Here is an 8,047-nt window from a genome sequence, read left to right as displayed (position 1 = left end):
TCAGACATAGGAAAGGAGAAATGAACTGAAATAGTGTCCGTTTCTTCGTCGGCCATCTCAAGGAGAAGCAAACGATTTTCAGGGAGTTGAGGGTGTTCCTGAGAGGAATCTTAGTTTTGATCAGGGATCAAACCCCTGCAGGCATGGCCAAAAAAAATAAAAAAAATCAACATATGGGTACAAATATCTTTTTGAATTATAATTTTACTTGGGTATATGCCCAATACTGGGATACTAGATCATATGGCAACTCTAGCTTTAGTTTTGTGAGGAAGTTCCATACTGTTTTCCATAATGGCTGCACCAATTTACACTCCCACCAACAGTATAGCACATATGTTAAGTATCTTATTTTTATCACATATTTTAATGAGTTTACAGGTTGCAAATGTATTTCTCACGTGACTGATACTCAAAGTTTGAAAGCCACTAGGCTAAAGTACGGTGAATGCAGACAGATGAGAAGGAGGAGATGGAATTATAGTTTTTTGAATAAATTTTATTTTGAATAATCTTAGATTTAGAGAAATGTTGCAAAGATAGTATAAAGTTGCATGTCTATCACCCAATTTCCTCTAATTTTAAACATCTTACATAAAACTATGATGTCAAAACTAAGAGACTGACATCTGTACATCAGTATTAACTAAACTTCAGATTTCGTTCAGATTTCATCAGTTTCCCCACTAATGTCCTTTTCCTACTCCAGGATTCAATCCTGGGTACCACGTTGTATTTAGTAGATTTTGTTCTTAACGCATTGCATTTTACCGCCAAAAAGTATATATAATGAAGTATCAGTTTAGTCGCTCAGTCGTCTCCGACTCTTTGGGACCCCATGAACCGCAGCACGCCAGGCCTCCCAGTCCATCACCAACTCCCGGAGTCCACACAAACCCATGTCGTTGGCGATGCCATTCAACCATCTCGTCCTCTGTCGTCCCCTTCTCCTCCTGCCCTCAGTCTTTCCCAGCATCATACATTTGTTTAAAAGCGTGACCTGTTTTGTTTTTTTTTTTACACACTCAGCTAGCACCAGGCTAGTTTGCAACACAAATCTTCACCAAACTTGTTGGGAGTTGTGGGGATTTAGTCCCTGATTTTGTTAGTCAATTGCCTCTTTTTCTGCCTTGGAAGAGTAGTTCAATTACGGTAACATTAATCAAGAGATAGGATATATACGAGTGAGTGGAGTCTGCGAGGCTTAGGACCAAAGTTGCATAATTTTTTCTATAACAAAACAATACCAAAGTGCAATCGCGGAGGGGTTAACGAGGACTGGTAAGGCTCCCCGGACTGAAATTTAAAATTTCACCATTTTGTGGTCCTTCTAATCTCAAAACAATTCTGCAAGGTAGGCAGTAATTTTCCTCCTTTCGCAGAAGCTCGAAAAGAAGTAACTGCTTGAACCCAAGCGCCAAATACTTGAGCTGATCCCATCAAGCAGCGTCGCTCCCCTAAAGGCGGAGCTAGTGCGCAAACGTCGCAAACTTCTCACAAGAAACACAGGCAACTTCCGGGAGCTTTCCGAGATGCTCAGCGCGCTTGCGCCGCGCCGCCCCGTGACATCAGTCACTCCGCCCCGCCCTTTCTGGAACGCTGAGCTGCTGAGCGGGCCGGCGGCCATCTTGTGAAGCGGAGAAGAAGGAGGTGGCTGCTCTGGGCTCCGGGAAGCCATTCGGGCTGGGGCTGCCGGCCGCGGGGCGGAGGCACTCGCGCGGGGGGTAACTCGGGTCTGGGTTCGGGTGCCGCGCAGCTCTCGCCGGTAAGATTCCTGCAGCTCCGGAACGGGCGGGGCTGTGCGGGGCTCGAGCCGCCCCTTGGTGGTCCGGGGCGGGGCCTTCGGAGGCCTCGGAGCCCGCCGCAGCGAGCGCCCTACACAAAAGGGTCGGGGCTTGGCTGCGGGGGTCTTGGGGCGCCATTTGCGCCTCTCGGTCCTGAGAGGATGCAAGAAGGACACTAGAGAGGATGAGTCTGCCTACCGAAGAGGGCATGATGCCATAGCGAGGATGCCCCCGTTGTTTGAGAGGGGAGGAAGCCAGAGCTGGGTGCCCCAGCGGCCCGCAAACGAACGGGAACTGCAGTGAAAACACGCTACATTCCGAATTAACAAGATTCTCTATGCCCTCACGTGGGGCAGAGATTATAACTGTGTCCCAAAATGAGGAGATAATCGTGGTGAGGACACTCCCTCCACTGGAAGTGGAATGGAGGCCCCTGAAAAAAGGGACTGGACATACCTGTGGGGAGGGAGCCTTAGTTGGTTCTCTCCCTTGAGTGTAGGAAGGAAGTCAGAATTGGCCAGCCGCCCTGGAGGCCTGAAGGTAGAGGGGGTTGCTATGGAAAAGCTTCTGAGGGCCAGCGTTGGGGCGGGGCTTGCTCTCTGGGGTGTAGTTAATTTGAGAAGGCCGCACGGGTGGCGTGGGGGTGAGTCCGCCTCGCAAGCCTTGTGAGAATTGTTAAGATGTTAGGCCCTTGGTTCCCGCGTAGGGAAGGGTCTGCTACGAGCATCACTTACGTGTCCCTTGGGAGAGCCTCCAGCATTTATGGTGGAGGAGGTTCAATGGGATGCGGAGACTGGGTGATTTTGATGGAGAGTGAACTGAGTGTTTTGATTGAAGGCTGGAGATGGTAGTTTGCGGCCACGTGAAATGAGTGGGAGCGGCTTTGATAATCCACAGGTTAGTGACAGGAAGATCACTAGTGCAGGGGGCTTAGTTGCTAGATGTTAAGTGCATGGACTATATGTTTGCCGTATAGTGGAAAATTTGAGCTCCGGTGAGGGTTACTCTGGATTATTCATCTCTGAACGTACCGACAACTGTGTACTGGAAATAGCAGACAACATAAGCGAGGTTTCTGGATCCTAAAACCCTTCTTGCCCCGGATTCCCAGGATGACATAATGTAAATTGGGATAGTTGACAGGAACCAAAATATACAAGATTAAGGTAATTGGCAGTCGATATAACCTACTAAAAAACTGATTGCAACTGAAGGTTTTGTTTAAGGAGAGACTTCGGACGAGTATTTGTTTTAGAGTTTCTTGTATGGTTTTAAATGGTGTCATTTTTGTAAAATGCAGTACTGACATGAATTTCTTTGAATTTTATTATCTAATTTACATTGTTAATGCATTTCAGAGCATTTGCAATTGAAAAAAAAATCTTAGCCGTCTGGACATATAGGCCGTTCTCGTTGCGTTTTGTTTTTTAATTATAGACATACACCAGACTGGGTCGTACTTGGTAGTTTTGATAGCGTGGAGGATTTCTGGATTTAGTGGAAGGAAATTGTGTTGAGGCGTTTTCTAAGAATATTTAAAAGCTGGGAGGAACTGTTACAGGAGGTTAAAAAATGTTTATGGTAATTAATCTCTGAAGAAAATGATATGTTTGGCTTGTTTTGTAAAAGTTGAGGATGTGCTCGGTATTACTGGAAAATTTTAATGAAGCAGGGAATGCATTTTTATACCACATTTATATACATTTATATGCTCTATTATTGGTTATTTTGTTTATGTATTGTGATGCATAATTTCAGTTTTTTTATGTTCATATCTGTTAGGTGAAAAATGTGAAGCTTTAGAAACCATCGTGGTAGTTCCTTGGAATGTACTGTTACACGCTAATTCCAGAAAACCTGAGGCTTTTTTCACTTTCTTCGACATACCAAATGACTTGATTTTTGCATGATGAGTTTGGGGGTTGCTGGTACAATTTTTAGACGTGAAACTTGATTTTGTGGGCCAGTGTCTTCCAGATGTTGAAATTCAGCGAGTATTCATGCTGTTTTTATTCCATTTTGTAGATAGTCACTCCATCCTTCTATTGAATATTTTCTTCTCTAGATGAAATAGGAAGAACTTCTGTCAGTAACGGTTGCGCAAAAGAGGTTTTTAGATATCCCTGCCTAAAACGCAGTGACTATCTTCCATTTCTCTGATCTTCTGCCTGGCCAGTAAGTGCTTGATAAATGTTTGTGGGAAAAGTGAATGTTGTTGTGTTTTAGGTCAACTAAGAAAAATCACTTAATCTATAGTTTTACCAGATTTTACTACCACCACACGAACACATTTTGGTTTGCATAGAGTTTAGTTCATTAAATTTAAAGCCTTAAAACCAGTAGTGAGGGTGAATGTGGTTGGCTAGGTTAGAAGAAATATTTTCTTTGAAGTCTAAAGCCAGTAAGACAATGAACTTTGTTGGCATTTGGGGGGATATAAAAAATAATGTAGTCTTTTTGGCAAGAGCATAAATATCATATTTAGAAATGTCTTTTTGATTCACTGCCTTTGATTACTGACTGGAGATAAATGAGAAAGTGGAGAATGCGCTATCAAAGGTTTATATCTCCCTCAATGTCAGAAGATTTGTTTTAAGAACAGAACCTGAAATGTGATCCATTTGGGGATGGAGACTAAATTAAGTCGATGAAGCTATATTCTTTTTCATAATGTATACCATGATGTGGTTATGTTGCATGTAGCATGGTGCCCGTTATGATTGGTTCTCTGTTACTCATCTTTGTGGTGAACATTCAAAGGGTGCTGATGTTTTCTTTTGAATCTGAAGATCTTAGATTGTACCTGTACCCTGGTTCTTGTGATCAAAACTGATTAAACAAAACAAAAAAAAACTGATTAAACAAAGTTAAAATTCACTTTCGGATGTTTATTACCAAATGAATAGTGAAAATGATCAAGTTCCGATTTGTGCCTTGGCTTCCTGGTAAAGCAGATTGTTGTCAGACATTTTATCCTGAAATTCCAAGTTTTTGGAATGGCTAGTAAATAAGAGAATCTGTCTTCTAATAATATGCTAAAATTTTGTAGCAAATATTTGTGCATGTATCTGGTATTTGTAAAGTGGAAACAAAGCCACTATGTGAGTTAATTCTCAAAGTAAAGTGCAAAAGAATACTAAAGCAAGCTGCTTGTTTTAGATCTGAACTATATCAGTGGATTTCATGGCAAATCAAGCCCATTTTCTCTTTCCCTTAGCTCTATGAGAAGGTAAAACATGCATTTTAGATGTTTTGTTGCTTAGAATTGTTTCAGTCTTTCTAAAATTCGTTAAAGCTTAAGGTGATTGGAATGAAATTTTCATTTTGGTATCCTACTTTTAGTTGCTTGCTGACATTTAGAATGCAGGAATGAGTAGGTTCCTAATGCTTCTATTAAATCATTGCATCCCTTTCCAAGTGAGATGTTGAAAACAAAAGTACTTTAGTTCTCAATTTCTGTTTGAAGGAAGGGATGTAATACGAAGAGTTGTGAAGTTCTGGCTTCTAGCCTGAGCTTCCTGTGTACTTTTCTTTGGTATGGGATGAGGTGGAGCTTCTGTTTTGCTGAAATAGAGATTAACAATTTATGTCTTGATTGATTTTGTAGCATGTAAATTCAGCATGTTACACTTCAACTAGAGATTTGTCAAATTCAGCTGGTTCTTTTAACTTTTCTCCTTGTTCAGTAATTTCTGGCAACCCTGTAGACATTTTTGGGAGTAGATAGCATGTTCCCTTTGGGCTTAACTGGCTAATACCAAGCTTGTTCCTCTGTGAGTGGACAAATCTTACTTACCTTCTTGGGTCTGAAAGGGAGGAGGCTGAGGAACTTGTTTCCCTTGCCTTCAGGGCACATGTCCTGACCCCCCTGACCTTTTTGAATTGGAATCTCCAGTAGGAATCATCACTAGTGCTTAACTAGAAAATTACCTTAGGCAAACTTGTACATTTTGGGGAAAAAACCTGCAATAATTCATGCTCTTCTTTGTTTGAACATAAACTTTATGTAAAGCAAGCTTTTTTCTGTTTTACATTGCCTTTTGTGACCTGTTAAAGTACTAGATGTGGCTTTTTAAGTAAAGAGTTTTAGAATTCTAGACAAATTAGTATTGATTGTACAACTATTAAAAGATTTAACACAATGCTCTGGACTTTTGAAAGTGTTGTTTGTGACATATAGCATAACTTTTTGTGGCAAAACAATCTCAGTGTTCTTTAGCAATTTGAGTGGATGTTGATGTTTATTTTAGCTTGTTTCTTCAGAAAAGTTTGGAGTAACACTGAAACTTTTGAATGTGTCTTTCTAGTGATGCATATTAAGTTCAATGGTGGTATCTTGATCTTGACAGATAGCTAAAAATAGGCATCATCATTCTAAGTAGGCTTCTGTGGGTAATCTGAATACCTAATAGTGACAGTTTTCTTACTCTTGAATATAGTTGTCTAATCATTTGGTCATATAAATTGCTTGTGAATTGTTCATAACTTCACCAGTTTGGGAGACATTCCAGTGAAAGATGAGTGATCTGTTTTTACTTTGGAAGTACTCTTAATATGCTGGACTTTTTATTTTTAACAAGTTTCTTGGAACAAGTTTGGCGTGTTAGAAGAAAAAAAACTTTCCTTTAATATTTTGAACTCTGGTGGTTTTTAACTAGGAATTACTCCTACAGCCAGAACTTTTACTTCATTTATGTTTTTTTTTGTTGTTCGACTGCTATTTTGGTGCAAAGGAAAATATATTGAAAGAGTAATTGCCGTAATTTTCATGAATACCCTTGAGTTGATGGCTTAATTTGCCCAGTAACTGTTACTGTGTGAATTTGTGCTTTTTCGTAAAAGTTTGGTGGGAATCTGAGGAGATAGATTGCAGTTGGGACTTGTGTTATGGAATTTTCTGGACTGGTTTAATCATCAAGTGATTAAAGCAATTACCAGATGTGAGGTTGAGCTTTATGACTGTTTTAGTTTTCACTTGATTCATTCTTCTTGGGCTAATTTATGACACATTCTTGATGTGTGTAAATATATAACATTTTGAGAGAAAGCATTTGAAAGCAATACCAAATAATAAATAATAAACACGTGGGGTTTTGGTACCTATATTTTTTTCTAATACTTCATAATGATGTACTCCAGTGGTTTCATACTCGCCTTCGTAATATACAGTTCAGTGTGGCCTGTGCGTATTTTTGTGTTTCCTGCATTGATTTTTGCCTCCATTTATTCTCTATTGCAGTCTAAAAGTTGGTTTTAATTGGTTGCCCACAGGATTGACTTGACCTCTACTTCTTGTTAAGAAAATACATCTCTTGTTTTATCAGGTAAGAGCATTTGAATAGAGGGTTTGTTTTTATACAAAATAAAATGAGATAGCTTATTAAACAACATGAAAATACATATAATAACTAAATGTGGTTTTTTTGTTGTTGTTTTTAACAAGCTTATTTGAGGGATGGGATTGGGGTGGACGGGTGTCTTGAACAGTTGTTGATTCCTTTGGGAGTTAGTTTTCTATGGATGCATTTCTTCTGCTGAATTCCTCATTATTAGGCAGTAAGTAGCTGTTTTCTTTCCTCGGTATCATTTTAGACCACCTACAAATAGAGATGCTTGTTATTGGGATGGTTTTTTAATATTCCTTTGTGGAATAGGTAGAGAAAATGGTAGAAGTATATATGTCATATGTTTTAGAGTACAAATTGACTTTAGATGGAACCTTATTGATTGGAATTTGATCCTCTTGTTAAATAACTAGGATAGGCTCAAGCAAGATAGATTGAAATGACTCATCTGTCAGACAGGTACTTTGTAGCAGAATAGCAGATTTTATTTCATGTTTTTTGAGAACCTAAAACCTTCTCCCCTTTGGATGGCTGTATGAATAAATCTTATGCACTACTTTGGTTTACTCAGCCCTTTTGTAGATGGTAACCTGGGCAGACCTTCAATATCATGTTTTCATGTGTACCTTGTATAGACTTTGCCAAAATCCCATCCCTCAGCAGCAGATGAAGACTTAACTGTGTATGTCACTTTAGCCCTGTGTTTAATTCTTGGGACATATTAAAATCCTCATCTTATTGTCCTAATGCAAACTAACATTCTCTTTGTCTCTATCTCAAGTTTTGGGGATCTAGATTACCCAAGATGTTTCCCCCAATTAGTGATTAAGTGATTTTTGAAGTTGAATGGATTATTGTCTTAGCTTTGCTGTATAGCCAATCTTTCAGAGTTAGTAAGGAATGAGAATTTGATTTAAT

General features: G+C 39.6%; 1 protein-coding gene across 11 annotated transcripts in view; it reads left to right on the top strand.

The window, feature by feature from the left end:
- The first annotated feature begins 1,583 nt into the window (after window positions 1-1,583).
- CPNE1 (copine 1) overlaps window positions 1,584-8,047 on the top strand; it is a 37,771-nt gene continuing 31,307 nt past the window's right edge. For 2 of the 11 annotated variants that reach the window (XM_043478435.1, XM_043478433.1), the window contains exons 1-2: window positions 1,598-1,765; window positions 7,056-7,108. The gene's annotated coding sequence lies outside the window, so the exon portion shown is untranslated. Of the gene's footprint in view, window positions 1,766-3,849; window positions 3,960-7,023; window positions 7,109-8,047 lie in introns of all 11 variants that reach the window. The other 9 variants (XM_043478429.1, XM_043478427.1, XM_043478436.1 and 6 more) reach the window with 9 other exon arrangements.

Source organism: Cervus canadensis, chromosome 10 (genome assembly GCF_019320065.1).
Source record: "Cervus canadensis isolate Bull #8, Minnesota chromosome 10, ASM1932006v1, whole genome shotgun sequence".
In the NCBI taxonomy this organism is placed as follows: Eukaryota; Metazoa; Chordata; class Mammalia; order Artiodactyla; family Cervidae; genus Cervus; species Cervus canadensis.
This window is presented reverse-complemented; position numbering and strand designations above follow the sequence as displayed.